This window comes from Podarcis pityusensis (genome assembly GCF_964106645.2).
Source record: "Podarcis pityusensis genome assembly, chromosome: 8".
Lineage (NCBI taxonomy): Eukaryota > Metazoa > Chordata > Lepidosauria > Squamata > Lacertidae > Podarcis > Podarcis pityusensis.
The window spans coordinates 85,067,017-85,083,239 of NC_138033.1; the positions used below are offsets into that span (position 1 = coordinate 85,067,017).

At 45.8% G+C, this 16,223-nt stretch overlaps 3 long non-coding RNA genes across 16 annotated transcripts; 2 read left to right on the forward strand and 1 right to left on the reverse strand.

The window, feature by feature from the left end:
* The first annotated feature begins 2,655 nt into the window (after positions 1–2,655).
* On the forward strand, positions 2,656–9,949 carry LOC308483111. Of its 14 annotated transcripts, none has more exons than XR_013989593.1 (5): positions 2,672–3,245; positions 4,005–4,059; positions 4,276–4,415; positions 5,514–5,650; positions 6,052–9,949. It is a non-coding gene; the product is annotated as an uncharacterized lncRNA (long non-coding RNA). The 14 variants fall into 14 exon arrangements; XR_013989595.1 differs by having other exon boundaries at positions 2,676–3,245; positions 4,005–4,048; XR_013989596.1 differs by having other exon boundaries at positions 2,676–2,889; positions 4,005–4,048.
* On the reverse strand, positions 5,348–6,876 carry LOC308483110. Its single transcript, XR_013989589.1, has 2 exons — positions 6,741–6,876; positions 5,348–5,599 (listed from the first exon to the last, which is right to left on the reverse strand). It is a non-coding gene; the product is annotated as an uncharacterized lncRNA (long non-coding RNA).
* A 1,877-nt stretch (positions 9,950–11,826) lies between the features above and the next one.
* On the forward strand, positions 11,827–13,475 carry LOC308483654. Its single transcript, XR_013989746.1, has 2 exons — positions 11,827–11,924; positions 12,303–13,475. It is a non-coding gene; the product is annotated as an uncharacterized lncRNA (long non-coding RNA).
* Positions 13,476–16,223: the final 2,748 nt, after the last annotated feature.

Consider the following 16,223-nt stretch of genomic DNA (forward strand, 5'->3'; position numbering starts at 1 on the left):
CAGAGCAAGAGCAAAACCTAGATTACTGCCCCAGAGCTTTGGCATGTTACCCAGAAAGGCTTTGGGTTGAACTTCCACCCTTCCAGCATTAGAAAGGTGGTCTGAGGAACTAATTCCCAGGATGGTGAATCCAGAGACAGTCAATGAGATAAGGTCTCCTGGGTTCTGCATCCCAAGAGTGCCATGATTATGGAGCTCACAGTGCTGCTGAATGACCGCATGTGGTGTGGTCTGTTCAGGAATCTGCATGCCTTATTCTCAAGAGTGCATTGCCACGGTGCTGAAGTTTAAGGCTGCCCAATCCAATGCTCTCTGCTTCGGAGTTGACTCGGGTACCACCAGGGAGCAGAAGTTCCTTGCATAAGCAAAAGTGTGAATGGTGGGGTTATTTTGTGGGTGGGGTTTTTTCTGTGGGTGTTGCTGGGGTGCTGTGGGTGGGAGGAACAATCCAGGTCTGGATTCTTGGGGGTGCTGCAGGAGACTTTAACACCTCAACCCCTGCTATTTCCCCTCCAGAACAAATTTGTGTGTTCTAGCACTAGAGATGGGGGAAGAAATATGATTCAGTTTGCATTGAAAGGCAACACTACCAATTCACACTTCCCAAAACAATATACAAATTGAAGAACAACTATCCTCCAATTTTTGCATTGCAGTTTTCTGAGAAAGTGGTGTGTACAGTAATGCATCTACAGAGGTAAAGTTGTGCATACTGTACCTATGCAGATAATTGGGGTCCTAGTCGTTTGGGGCTTTTCTTTGATTCTATGATTCTAAGACCCTTCTTCCCTGGGGGTTCCCTTGGGGGTTCCCCAGCTTCTCTGCATCCAGCCAGTCCATGACACCACTGCATTACAGCTTCCATCAGCTGCAAAACTCCTACAGGTCACCGGGCTGCGGGAAGACAGAATTAAGAGGAAGAAAGATGCCGCACAGCACACGATGTTTGGAAGCTGTAAAGCAGGCAGATCTTAGGTTTTTGCGTGGAAAACAAAAGAGGGCAGATAGGGGGTCCCACCTTTAGGGAGCCCTTTGAAGCATCAAATGTAAAAGATGGGGGAAATCTTGTTAGGTCATTTAGTTCATCCCCCTCGGCTTCCGGCAGAACAGTCTGTGGTGCTGTCTCCTGGGCTTCACGCCTAAAATAATTTAGGTCCTGCCTTAATACAAAAATACGGATCTCCTTTATGCAAAGGACCAATCTTCCAGCGGGGCCTTCCTCCACACCGCTGCCATGGGAGGCATTTAACAAGCCGGCAAATTATAAACAAAATAAATTAAGTTCTCCTGAGATCACAGGGGGAAAAGGCAGGATGGGGAATGAAGGGAGATTGCATATTGCATCAGTTGCACGAAGGTTTCAAGGGATGAGTGAGTGGCAGGTTCTGTGGGGACTTGAACCAAATCCTAGATCATGGGTAGGTGAACTAAGCCCCGGGGGCAGGATCCGGCCCAATCGCCTTCTAAATCCAACCCATGGAGTCCAGGAATCGGCGTGTTTTTACATGAGTAGAATGTATCCTTTTATTTAAAATGCATCTCTGGGTTATTTGTGGGGCATAGGAATTTGTTCAACCCTTCCCCCCAAAAAAATATAGTCTGGCCCTCCACAAAGTCTGAGGGACAGTGGACCGGCCCCCTGCTGAAAAGGTTTGCTGACCCCTGTCCTAGATCAAATAGGAAATTCTGCCTTAAAAGCCTGGATGTTAGATTAGAAATATCCCAGGGGCAAAAGAGAAGATCACATGTACACTTTGGAGAAGGCAAGCCTTTAAAAAAGAAGACGAAAAAGGGAAAGTAGCAGATATTTTTCCTGCAAACAAAGGTAACTAATTTTGGGGGGGGCAAGTGTGCCGAAGGTCAGGTCCAAAAGATGGGAGGCTCCAGGCAGGATTTTCTGCCATATCAAAGTCGAAGGAGAGGCAGTGTGGTGCAGCGGCTAGAGTGTTGGACTGTGACCCGGGAGACCAGGGTTCAAATCCCCCCTCGGCCATTAAGGGTGACGTCGGGTGTGTGTGTATCAGTGCCTGCCAGAGTAACCTACCTCGGTGTTGCTGTGGGGGTTAAACGAGGAGGGAGAGAACCATCTGTGCCACCTTGGGCTCCTCGGAGAAAAAGGCGGGATAGAAATGCAATCAAATAAGTCGCCTTGGAGCATTTTCCGTGCTTCTCCTTCTGGCCTCCCTCCCAGGGCTGTTGGGAGTTGTGTTGGGAGGAAGCGCCATGGAATGAACAAGGGAGGGAAGAAAGGCTCTGGGCAGTTTCCATGCCAACCAGGGATGCCGGGGAGCTTCTCCAGGTCGGGCTTGGTGCGGCTGGAGCTGCTGAGGCTGCGCAGGGCCTTCTCCTCCCTCTCCTTCCTCCTCCCTCCCGCATCAGCCTCTGACCACCTGCACACCTGGGAGGGAAAACAGCACCGGGGGGGGGGCTTTTGCCTCTTCTCGCGACCCGTAGCTCAGAAGCAGCACCGCCGTGCCTTTTGGGAAATGCAGTCCTCCCTGTCATTCATTTCCGTTCTCTGGGGGGAAGAATAGAGGGCAGGTACTACGACTCCCAGAAGGCAGTGGGCGAGCCGGCGCCAACCCCTCTTTCCTCTCTCCCCCCCCCGCGCCCGCTCCGAGGCCTCCCCATTGGCCGGCTCTTCCGACTCTGTATCTGGGCGAAGCCCGGGTCCTCTCAGCCAATGGGAGGCGAGAGTCGGGCGCGGGGGGCGTGGCAGGGCGGGGGGCCGTTGGCCGTTGCTTCAAGATCTCGGCTGTTGCCCCCGAGCCCGGGACCCGCCAAACAGAGCCAGAGCCTCCTCGCCGCTCCCGGGGACGAAGACCGGGCTGGTGGGGGGGGGGGGAGACGTGTATGGCGTGGCCCTGGAGGGGTCCTCTGCATGATCTTGTGTGTCTCCATAGCCTCTCACCCCGGGACCCCCGAGCCCGGGACCCGCCAAACAGAGCCAGAGCCTCCTCGCCTCCTCTCGCAACAGGAAAGACTGACGGTCCCTGCCCCCAAATGGTCCTCCTTCTCTATGGAGCTGGAAAGGGAGGCTCCGACCTCCAGGCTCCCAGAGGCAAAGTTAGGAGGTTCTGGGAGGCCTCGCACTGCAGTTCTACAAAAGAAGGCCCCCCTGCACTAGTTTGGCTGGTTAGAGCTGGTGCTGATTAGGCCAAGGTTGCAGGTTTGATCTTCCTAACGGCCACCTGCATTTCAGGGGTTGGACTAGAGGACCCTTAGGATCCCTTCTAATTCTGCAGGTCTGTGATTCTAACATCTCTAAGGGGGGGGCACACATCTTGCATCTCCAGCTAAAAAGAGCTAGATGAGCAGCTTACGATTAACTCCGTGTGGTCATATTCCGGGTGCACGTAACTGTTGCTGCACCTCCTCCCCCCAATGGGTCTTTAGCAGTGACTGTTGACCTGCATTTACTACTGATGCTGTGCCTTGGATTTCAACCTCTTTATTTGGCTAAGTACTGGTGCAGTGGTTGATCAGCTTGCAGTCTCTTTGTATTGTGCTAATTGTTGCCACCCACCCACTCCTTGGGTCCTGGCTGGGCCCTTCAAATCCAGAGAGAAGCTGGGGTTATGCCAAAGCAGCCAGCCCACATTGATAGGTAGTGAATTACATACGATAGGATGTTCCAGCCTGAATGACAGAAGTTTGGAAACTTGCTCTGAGTTTAGGAACAAGGCAGCAAAAACTATGCTTGTCCTCCTCTCTGGTCTTTGGTTCTGTGTTGTGATTGATCCTGTTCTAGCCACTGAAACATGGCTTGGAATAAGACTTGTTGACTTCATGATTGTCTAAGAAATGGTAGGGAGGAGCATAGGCTAATTGCTCATGGAATTATAAAGCTTTATCAAGTACCTCCAAAGCCATTAAAAATCTGTTTGGTATACAAAATAATTGAGCTTCTTCTTATAAAAGTGTTGAGAATAGTCAGGCAGCTGATGTGATAATGGGGACTATAAAAAGATTATTAATCTTTGGTCTGTGGTGTAACCCTGCAGGACTCTTCAAGCAAGCGTTCGGCCCCTGTCTCCGGATGGGAAGGGTAAGTCCAAGGTGCAGGTTTCTTGGTGTTGGGCAGGGTTATCCTTGGGCCTTCTCAAGTCTGGGCTGGTTTGTTTTTCTTCATTAAGAGTTTTTTCCTGGACTGCTTAAGTTTTTTTCCCTTTGGTGTTGCTTTCATTTCCTCTTTTTGGGGGGAAGCTTCAGTTTGGGAAGTGCTTTCTAAGAACAACTTGGATGTTTTTCTGATCTTGTCTGTTCAATCTCTAGGAATTTCCAAAGAGAGGAATTTTTGAGCAAGACACCTGCTGAAAGATCAAAATGGGGAAGTGAAGGCAAAGGTGCCTGCAGCTGCTGCTCCTGCCCCAATGGATGCCTGGAAAAGTACAGGACAAGTGCCTGGGCAGCAGGTCACTACAAAGATAAGAAGTTTATTAGCTTTTGAAGACTTCTTTGAAAGGAGTAGCTGAACCCAGAAGGGCATGTTTTCTTGGTAATGTCTAGCCACAACTTCCAGTCATTCTCTTCAAGAGGCATCACATAGAAGGGGTACAAACCCTTTGTTCATTCTTTGTGATCTGTGCCACAGGCCTCTGTTGGCAAGAAATGGCAAGCTCTCAGAGGGGAAAAAGTATTGTATTGTTAGCCTTCGCCAATTCAAAGTGGCACCTAAGGGGATGGAGACATCCATGTGTTCGAAGACTCAAAAGGTGAAAGGGATCGGTTTTAAAATCACTGAAGAATGCCTTGTATTTGACGACTTGCCTTGTAGCCCCAGGCAACCAGGAATTTCATGCAGGTGACTGAGCAGCCAGCTCACTTGATTTCCTGGCTAGCTGTAAAGGAAGAGTAGTCTTGTCTCATCCGCAGTCATCACAGAAACACAGTGGACTATCAGAGTGTCTCTCCTCCACCATCCTTCATGGGAGAAGCCACTTTTTTGCTGCGTTTCCATGCTGACTTTGGAGGAGGGGGCAAAACAGATATTGCAGGCTAGTAACTTTTTGACATTTGTAAGGCTGGCTGAAGAAGTACCCTTCTTCCCGGCCAAGTCTCCCCTTTGTGTACAAAATGGATGCAGCAGGTGGAAGGAGCACTGTTGCTGCATCCTTGTGGAGCACCTCTTGTCCTGGCAGGAGTACAGCTATGGGGCTGGGGCCCTGTGCTGTAGGATCACCCTATACGAGTTATTAGAGGCTTGAGTTGTCACCAGAGAAATGGATGGTTGTTTTCAACCCTTGCACAAAGCAGGCACAAATGCCTAGACAAGGGCTGGGATCTAAGAAATACCCATGCTTAGATGTGTGTCTATAATGTGTGTGTCTGTTGAAAAAGGTTTAAATTTATATAGATATATAAAAAAATTATTAAATTTTCAATAACAAAAATAAAAAACAAACACAACAACAACCACAAACAATACTTGAAGCCTTTCCATCTCACTAGCTTCCTGATCTGGTTAAGCCTTGGTCCAGAAGTCAGCTTGACACCTGCTTACTCACATCTAGGTTCAATGTTGAGAGTCGTACTTCAACAGGAAGCTGGTACAGCTCTTTCCTGCTCACAGGTCTTTGAGGAGTCAATCCAGCCATGGCTACAGGAGAGAAATAATAATCATCATATGGAAGAACCACCATTAATCCAGGTTTGCAAATTCATAAAGCTTGGGCTACTAGTTTGATGAATCATGCCGGGACCATAGAGGGGACAAATTGCAAAAAGGGGTTGTTTTGTAAAGGAGTAAGTTTGCTGCTATTTGTTTTACTTTATTTATTTTTATTATTTTTATTTATTATTATTATTATTATTATTATTATTATTATTATTTTATACCCTACCTTTTTCCCTGAAAGGGACTGAAGGCAGCTTATAAACAAAATAAGAAATAAAGATATATAAAAAAAGAAGCCATTAAAAGTTTTTTTAAAACATTAGTAGAATTAGATATTAATTGGCTCTTGAGTTGTTTTTGTTTTATTAAGCATTTTGTATTTTTATGTCATTTGTGTGTTTATATGATAAATGCAATAATACACCTCACCACAGCCATAGCAATGGAATGCAGGGAGCATCCTTAGACCAAGCCCAGCCGTTGATCCTCCAACCTTGGTGTCGTCTACAGATGATAATTGGCAGTTGGCCCTCTGGGGCTTCAGACAGAGAGTCTTTTCCCACCCCCACCTGGAGATGCTGTGGATTGAACCTGGGACCTTGTGGATCCAAAACAGATGCTCTGTTGTTCTACTTCTGGAGCACCTCGGGTTCCCCATGCCTGGTTATTGGACTCCAACTACTCCTGACTGTTGGCCATGCTGACTGGGGCCAATGGCAGCACACCTGGAGAAGGACACATTCTTCAACTCTATTTCTTTTCAAAGAATGAAAACCTTTTTGCAGCCCGTAGCCAGAATGAAGGCAAGATATCCTTTGAAGTCGGGGAAAGAGCCACAGGGGTGGTGGTTGTGGTAAGACTTTATTTCTATACCACCTGTCCATTACCCAGGTGAGGGGACACCCTTTTAAATGACACACATACCGAGAGAATCAAGAATATACACCCATGGTCTCTGGTTGTTACATCCTTGTGCTGGGCCAAGTATCTCTGGCAGCATTATTCTGGGCTTACATGGCTCAGCCTTTTTGCCCTCAATTTTTTTAATCTGGCCACAGTTCCAGGCTGTACCGGCAAGCCATTTCCCTCCGTTCAGATCCCTAGAAGCAGAAGGTCCAGTTACCTGCATCTCTGTTGCTCGCATGGGGCTCCCGTCTCTCAGCTTCGTCAGCTTCTGGGAGGGCAGAGAGAAGACCTTCCTGATGGTTTTCTCCACCAGCTCCGATCTAACCTGTGCCTTCAGAGGTGGCTGCAAGGCACTGAAGAGGAATGAGAAAGAAGAGGAGGGGAAATGATCCAAAGCTCACAGCAAAAGTGCTAATTCAGCAGCTGTGGAGCATAATTATGGAACCAGGCACACAGCATGTCAGAACTGGAGACACCATCCCTGCCACCACCACACCAAGCCCTGAATTGTGCTCTCTCTCCAGCCCAGCCCACTTGACAACTATGGGAGAAGAGTGGGCCTCCTGGATCTGGGAATAAGATCCATCTTTCACCTGCACAGAGCTCTCCCTCTCCCCGCCTGTGGCTTACAGCAACTGATCTTCAGAAACACTGCTGCCTTCCACTGTGGAGGTGGAACAGGGTCCTGAGGCACCCTGGACCGAAGATGGTCAGGGCTTTGTAAAAAAAATTATTTACTTACTATGAGGCAGGTACTCGGCTCCACTTGATGGGGGAAGATGTCATCTTCCCCCTGAAGCGCTTTGCTTATTAGAATTGTTGCCTTCATAAAAGTGCTCTTCACAGCCTTGTCCTAAAAGGAGAAGGGATTTTTTAAAATTGAGGCACCCAAACATAGAGCAGAGAGGCAGGTAATTTCACTCTCATGAATAATGGATTTTCCATGATCAACATTTGTTGTTTGGAATCCATTATTATTGGAAACTGAACTTGGTTATCACTGGTTCCTCATTCATATAAAAGACCATGATTTTTTTATTTAAATCAGATTTTTGAAATAAAATGCTTTTGGAGGAAAAATCTTTCTAAAGATAGTTTTCAATTTAAGTTGCATTATAGTCCAAAGGCTATTCATCAGGAAATAAGGATTTGTTTTAAGTTTTTCATATATGCTGAAACTCAGTCTAAGTTTTTATTTTTTGTTTAACCCCATCAATTAACAAACATGGATAGATATGCTAAAACGTTATTGTTTTACTTAAATTGTTTAAATTGTTATTCTCCTGCCAACAAAGTACAGCAGAAAAGTTGTCCAAATATAAACAGTTAACTTATTAAACCTCACAATAATTTCATAGTTATCTGTCTATGTACTTCTAACAGTTTAACCAAATCAGTAATTTTTGATTTAACTGTAAAAACTACTCTGAAAATGTATTATTCCCAAAATGAAACCTTCATCTGTTTGTAAATATTAAGATTATACCAGCAAGAATGTAAAAATATGATTTAAATCAAGTCTTACAGACTAGTGATTTGAATTGTGATTTAAATTGATTTGATTTAAATCAAATCCACCCTGCATCTCACACACCTGGCGTGCTGGTTGGAGCTTTTCGAAGATTTCTGAGAGTTCTAGAGAGGGGGGGGTGAGTAAATGAGGCAGGCGAGAGGGAAAGCTCAGTTCTTTGTCAGGGGACTTTGTCAGGGGGCTTCCAGTTCCTCCTTCTAGGTGGGATTCAATGGCACGGCGGCAGAGTCAGTTCCGCTCCCCAACTGACTCCAAATTGGACATTTTTGGTGGTGGGAAAAGTGACAGGGAAACTAGAATGGAATGGGGGAGCTAGCATTTGCTTGATGCGACATTGTCTCATCTCCCTGCGAGCGAAACGGAACGAGCGCTCAATCGCTGACCTCAGTCAACATCCCCACAAACTTTTGCCAACGGAGCAGGACAAAGGTTCAGGAAGCAGGTCATCGGGAAGGGGCCACAGAACTGCCACATCCGCTCAGTTCCTCGGACCGGCAATGGCAGCCCCAAACGGTGGCTGCACCATGTCATCTTTGCACGCTTCCAACAGCACCAACTGGTGTCTATCATATTGGGGCAAGCTTTCAGGGGAGGGGTCTTTCTGGGGTGGCCGAGGGTCATTTCCAGCCATCATCAGGGACCTCCTAATGAAAGAGCTCCCCACGGCTCCTAGTACGGCAAGGGAGGTGCCAGGAATAGGTGGGGCAGTGACAAGCTGTAGGGAGACTAGAAGTACCTCCCCGAACTTGCGTCATGCGGATTATGGTTTCCATCGCTTGGTGTAAGACTGAGAGCGATGCCAGCGGCTCCTCTTCAATAACTTCCTGTTGTGGGGAAGTACGGGGTACAATTTCAGGGTATGGCAAGGGAGGTGCCAGGAATAGGTAGGGCAGTCACCGTACTTAGGTCAGGTGGCTGGTCTCAGGAGGGCGACGCAGAAGGAGCCCTGGAGCTCCTCTCCAATAACTTCCTGTTGTGGGGAAGCACACAGCATGTCAGAACTGGAGACACCATCCCTGCCACCACCACACCAAGCCCTGAATTGTGCTCTCTCTCCAGCCCAGCCCACTTGACAACTATGGGAGAAGAGTGGGCCGCCTGGATCTGGGAATAAGATCCATCTTTCACCTGCACAGAGCTCCCCCTCTCCCTCTCCCCGCCTGTGGCTGCCAGCAACTGATCTTCAGAAACACTGCTGCCTTCCGCTGTGGAGGTAGAACAGGGTCCTGAGGCACCCTGGACCGAAGATGGTCAGGGCTTTGTAAAAAAAATGATTTACTTACTATGAGGCAGGTGCTCGGCTCCACTTTATGGGGGAAGATGACATTTCCCCCCTGAAGCGCTTTGCTTATTAGAATTGTCATTTGGTGACAAATTCCTCATCGGTCAGGTGTTGGTACAAACCCTTCCCTAGATTAAACACTGAAATCCTGAGCCAATGTTTTAAGGCAGCCCACCACGCTTTAGTTGAAATTGGGCATTCTCCAGCTTCTAACAGAAGTACGGAGTTGGGGACGCAGTTGGGTTGGATGGCAGGTTGAGAGGAGTTCCCTACCAGGACAGACTTTGCTCGTGTGCTCAAGGCATCGATTCAATAAAACATATTTTGTTGCATTGTGCAAAATATGAGCAAGCCAGGGCTGAACTGATACTACCCTTGCTGGTACCTTTCTCGGGAAAATCAGAGGCTCACTATGTCAGGTTCCTACTGGAAGACTGGACAAATGTTAGAACATTAGCAGTGGCAAAGTTTTTATCGGTGGTTGCAAGATCAAATGAGCCCTGTATTCTAAACAAAATGCTTGTTTAACCTGGAGGTAGGCTGTATGAATTGTGTATTGTTTTGTAATGATTTGTTAGGTCTCTGGACCGTAATAAAGATTGATGATGATGATGATTAGAATTGTCGCTTCCATCAGACTTTTCTTCACAGCCTCGTTCTAAAAGTAGAAGGGATTTTTAAAAATTGAGGCACCCAATCATAGAGCAGAGAGGCAGGTAATTTCACTCTCATGAATAATGTATTTTCCATGATCAACATTTGTTGTTTGGAATCCATTATTATTGGAAACGGAACTTGGTTATCACTGGTTCCTCATTCATATAAAAGTGGGGTTTTTTGGGAGGGTGTTGTATGTTCACTAGGCATTTGGACACCTCTTTAGCTATTGTCAACAAATTTTTCATGATGGTTTCTGAGACCAAGGAGCAGTTTTTGTCCATGCATGGATACAATGGGATGCCATTTGGAATCAGGACTCATAAATACACTGATTTAAACCACTGATTTTTAAAAACTGCACTGTTTTTTCCAGTGTCTTAGAATTCTCAAGCGACTCTAGGTACTAGGATAGTTTAACATACAATGGTACCTCGGTTTTTAAACAGCTTAGTTCACGAACTACTTGAAATTTGAATGCCGCAAACCCAGAATAATAATAATAATAATAATAATTTATTATTTATACCCCGCCCATCTGGCTGGGTTTCCCCAGCCACTCTGGGCGGCTTCCAAAAGAATATTAAAATACTATGATACATCAAACATTAAAAGCTTCCCTAAACAGGGCTGCCTTCAGATGTCTTCTAAAAGTCTGGTAGTTGTTGTTCTCTTTGACATCTGGTGGGAGGGCGTTCCACAGGGAGGGCGCCACTACCGAGAAGGCCCTCTGTCTGGTTCCCTGTAACTTGACTTCTCGCAGTGAGGGAACCGCCAGAAGGCCCTCGGTGCTGGACCTCAGTGTCCGGGTAGAACGATGGAGGTGGAGACGCTCCTTCAGGTATACTGGACCGAGGCCGTTTAGGGCTTTAAAGGTCAGCACCAACACTTTGAATTGTGCTCGGAAACGTACTGGGAGCCAATGTAGGTCTTTCAAGACCGGTGTTATATGGTCTCGGCGGCTGTTCCCAGTCACCAGTCTGGCTGCTGCATTCTGGATTAGTTGTAGTTTCCGGGTCACCTTCAAAGGTAGCCCCACGTAGAGCGCATTGCAGTAGTCCAAGCGGGAGATAACCAGAGCATGCACCACTCTGGCGAGGCAGTCCGCGGGCAGATAGGGTCTCAACCTACGTACCAGATGGAGCTGGTACACAGCTGCCCTGGACACGGATTTAACCTGTGCCTCCATGGACAGCTGTGAGTCCAAAATGACTCCCAGGCTGCGCACCTGGTCCTTCAGGGGCACGGTTACCCCATTCAGGACCAGGGAATCCCCCACACCTGCCCGCCTCCTGTCCCCCAGAAACAGTACTTCTGTCTTGTCAGGATTCAACCTCAATCTGTTTGCCGCCATCCATCCTCCAACCGCCTCCAGACACTCACACAGGACCTTCACCGCCTTCACTGGTTCTGATTTAAAGGAGAGGTAGAGCTGGGTGTCATCTGCATACTGATGAACACCCAGTCCAAACCCCCTGATGATCTCTCCCAGCGGCTTCATATAGATATTAAAAAGCATGGGGGAGAGGACAGAACCCTGAGGCACCCCACAAGTGAGAGCCCAAGGGTCTGAACACTCATCCCCCACCACCACTTTCTGAACACGGCCCAGGAGGAAGGAGCGGAACCACTGTATGACAGTGTCCCCAGCTCCCAGCCCCTCAAGACGGTCCAGAAGGATGTTATGGTCGATGGTATCAAACGCCGCTGAGAGATCCAGCAGAACTAGGAAACAGCTCTCACCTTTGTCCCTAGCCCGCCGGAGATCATCAACCAGTGCGACCAAGGCAGTTTCAGTCCCGTGATGAGGCCTGAATCCCGATTGGAAGGGATCCAGAAGTAGGTGTTCCGGTTTGAGAACTTTTTTCGGAATCTGAACTGTTCGTTTTGAGTGTTACACTTCCTTTTTCCGTGCCACACTTCCGTTTTGAGTGCCCCCACTCCTGCTTGGATGGAGTAGGAGCTGGATGGGGCTGCTCAGCTGGGGAGGTGCAGGCTCCGTCACACTTTTCCATTGAGGGGTGCGTGGCTGCATTCACCTCAACAGAGAAGTTGAAAGGAGCATCGGTGGCCATGCGGAGACAGCCCGACAGCTGCCTCAGCACCAGTTTAGGGGCTCTCAGACGCAGCTGCCTGGCTGCCTCCACCATCGCCACCCCAGCAACTATTCTGCTTGGCTGCCTTCAGGTGGTGCAGGGGCTCTGATGCTGACATGGGGGCTCCTTTGAGGGGAGAAGTTTAAAGGAGCCTCCAGCCGTGAACCCCTCAATGGAAAGTGTGACGGAGCCTGCACCTCCCCAGCTGAGCAGCCCCTCCAGCTCCTACTCGCGTGCAGGAATGAGAAACAAAAGATTTTCTCCTGACCAGCCAGAACATGGGAAGTCTTTTTAAATAATATAATTTGAAATGTATAATTGGTTTTATTCTTTGTATTATGATATCACAAGATTTGATATGTTATTAATTGGAGTGTTATTTAAAAAGAATGATGCTATATAAAATGACAAATCTGGATAACAATACATGTTATCCCCAACTGACGCCAGCTTCAAGGCCTCAGGAGAACTGGTGCATGTTGAGCTTAAACTAGGAAAACGATGAATGGTGCATAACTGAAGTAGGCTTGGCTGAGGAGCAGGGAGCTAGAAAAGCAGGTGCAAGGCTTATTAGCGCTGCTTCCGGATGCTAGACAGCCAACATACAGCCCACTTTGTTTAATCCTTCAATCGATTGCAGCAGCACATCTTCCAGCCTTTTACCATAGCTCTAGAAAGCAGAGACTATCTACAGTGCACCTGCGAAGCCCGTACTAGGCAGCTGGATTATTAAAGGGGCAGTGCAAGTCACAGCCACAGAAACAGCAGCAAGGAGGCTTCTGCTGTTGCCCCAATTTGTGTTCAGGAGTGAACCAAAGACAGGTTTGGCTGAAGTGGATGGCCGTAGGAAACGACCCTCCTGCCGTCTTGTAAGATTACATTCAGCGTTGTAACTGTCGTCTCTATCCCTGACCTTCTTGCCAGCTAGGTCAGGAGGATACATAACAATTCACTCCTCCTCAGGAAGCTAGGTTGCAACAATGGCATTGGGATAATTAGTAAGCAAAAGGGCACCAGGAGCAGGTTTTGAAATCCTGAAACCTCTGCTTTAAGATTCTGGTGCCCGGTTCCTTCAACCAACTGGGAATCCTGTAGAACTGAAAATACAAACTAGACAGAGCAATGGCACTTCCAGGATGAGTCAGGCAACCTCAGGTCAGATCACCTGCACACTCACAGATTCAGCAGCACTCCAGCAGATGCCAAGAGAACTAACTTGTGACTCTCTTTCTAATTAACTTCCCCGTTTACTTTGGGCCCTTATTGAGAACGCTTATTTTAGAAAGTTCGAATGTTGCTTTTATATGTGCCCAGAATTGTGAGTGTATGCTGCTGCACTTTGTTGTTAAAACTACCTTTATAATAAATTCCTTATTTTTTATATTATTTCCATGTGGACCCATCTTTGTCGTTTGGGAGGGTTCAGCACTCCGTGTGACTCCTGCTAAAGATCCTTTGGGAGGGAGTGTGCTCTCAGGACCACATGGGTGCTGGTTTCACAGTGTCTCCAAACACACATGTCTATCAGGCCCCATGTTAGCATGTCACAGTCCAAAGCAAGGACTTGTAGGTGCTTGGGGGGAAGCAGCAAAGTGAGATAGGGCACAATTTTCCAGGCCATCCCTGACGCAAGGGGGACAAATATTGTAGGAAACCCTTTGAAGGCCTTCCTTCAACAGCAGCAGTCTCTTGCAACAGAGAGAGGTAGACAACTGCTCCATGTCCTGAGAGCCAGTGTGGTGTAGCGAGGGAAGGCTGATATAAGAGACAGAACCAGGACTCATAGGGCCCTCTACTCCAACTCCAAGGCAGAAATCACAGCTAAAGAATCCCTGACAGGTGGCCATCCAACTTCTGTTTTATAAACCTCTCGTGAAGAAGTGTCCACCACCTTCAGAGGGAGTCTGTCCCACTGTCAAGTGGCTTTTACCATCAGAGTATTATTCCTAATGTGGAGCCAGGATCTCTTTTATTGTCATACACCAGTGTGATGTAGTGGTTAAGAGCGGTAGTCTCGTAATCTGGTGAACCGGGTTCGCATCTCCGCTCCTCCACATGCAGCTGCTGGGTGACCTTGGGCCAGTCACACTTCTCTGAAGTCTCTCAGCCCCACTCACCTCACAGAGTGTTTGTTGTCGGGGAGGAAGGGAAAGGAGAATGTGAGCCGCTTTGAGACTCCTTAGGGTAGTGATAAAGCGGGATATCAAATCCAAACTCTTCTTCTTCAAGACCTTGAGATTCAGAAATGTTCCAGAAGAGGAGAGGGAGGATATTTGGAAGAAGATGATTGAAACTTTAGCAAAGTGGCTACAATTACAGGAAAAAGACATAATAGAACAGACAGAGAAAATCTTCAGAGTGAACTCAAGAAAAGCAAAAATGAACAAATGGCTGGCAGACTGCATCATTGTATTCACATTGAATTGGATGAAAGATAAGATCCTCCAAGAAAAGAGTAAGAACAAGTTAACCATAGATGGAAAAGAAATAATAATTTTACGAGAAGTCCCACCCACGTTGATAAAAAAGAGACAGCAATTCCAATTTCTAACAAAAGCACTAAAGGCCAAATCAATATCCTTCCGGATATCCTTTGATTTAGTGGATATATGGAGATATAAATATCCTGTCGAAAAGGAGTTCACATATTTTTCAGAACCAAAAAATTTGTATAGTCAAATCGACAGTATATGGATTACTAAGGATATGACAATTAAAGCAGAGAATGCCGAAATATTACCAAAAACACTTACAGATCACAATCCAGTATCATTAACTCTTAAAGGAAAAGAGAAGAAAGGGGAAAAGGGTGGAGAATGAATGTTTTCCTATTTAAAAACCAAAAAGTAATACAAGGAGCCAGAAAGTTGATGAAGGAATATTTTGAAAACAATTGGAGGAAAGAGATGTAAAAACAGTGTGGGATGCTGGGAAGGCAGTTGTTAGGGGATATTTCATACAATAAAACTCAACAGCATATAAGAATAAAGAAAAAAAGAAAAGGGAGCTTTTAGAAGAAATTAAAAGGAAGGAAAAATTGGCCTATGCAAGCAAAAATAAAGAGAGATTAAATCAAGAAATTAAATTACTGAGAGCAGAATACAATAAAATTATAGAACAGGAGGTAGAACAACAAATCAAATTTTGGAAATATAAAAATTTTGAATGGGCAAATAAACCAGGCAAGATCCTTGCCTGGCAATTAAAGAAACAAAGAAATGAAAAAATAATAAATAAGATAAAAGTCGAAGAGAGGACAATATGGGATATGACAGAAATGAAATTAAAAAAGAATTTGAAAAATATTATAAAAAATTATATCAAAAAGATGAAGTGTCAATAGAAGAAATAGAGGAATATATAAAGAAAAAAAATAAATTAATAGAGATAGCAGAAGAAGACCATAAATTATTAAATGAACCAATATCAACCGTAGAAATTAAGGAATCAATTCAAAAATTAAAAATAGGGAAATCCCCAGGTCCAGACGGCATACCAGCAGAATACTATAAAGAAATGTTAAATGAATTACCGTAATCGACCCACTAAAAGAAGTAATAGAGGACGCGGTAGAGAAGGGGAATATTCCAGACTCTTGGACTCAAGCGTATATAACGCTCCTGCCCAAACAAGGTACGGACTTGGAATCTGTCTCAAATTATAGACCCATTTCGTTGTTAAATTCATATTATAAAATTTATGCAGGATTATTGGCTAACAGGTTGAAAAAAATTATAGGAAAAATAGTATATAAAAATCAGGCTGGATTTGTGGAAGGAAGACAAATAAAGGAGAATATTAGAAATATAATAGACATAATGGAATATCTACAAGTAAGAAGAGATAAACAAGCAGCCCTGATTTCAATCAATGTGGAGAAGGCTTTCGATGAAATCTCATGGGAATTTATGAAAAAACCATTAAAAGAATTGTGTCTAGGTGAAAAATTCAAAAAAGGTATAAATGCAATATATAACCAACAGAAAGCAAAAATTATTATTAATGGAGAGTTTGGAGAAGAAATCAATATCTTTAAAGGTACAAGACAAGGATGCCCCCTATCCCCAATGTTATTTATAATAGTTTTAGAGGTTCTATTAAAGAAAATAAGGCAGGACAACCAAATAAGAGGAA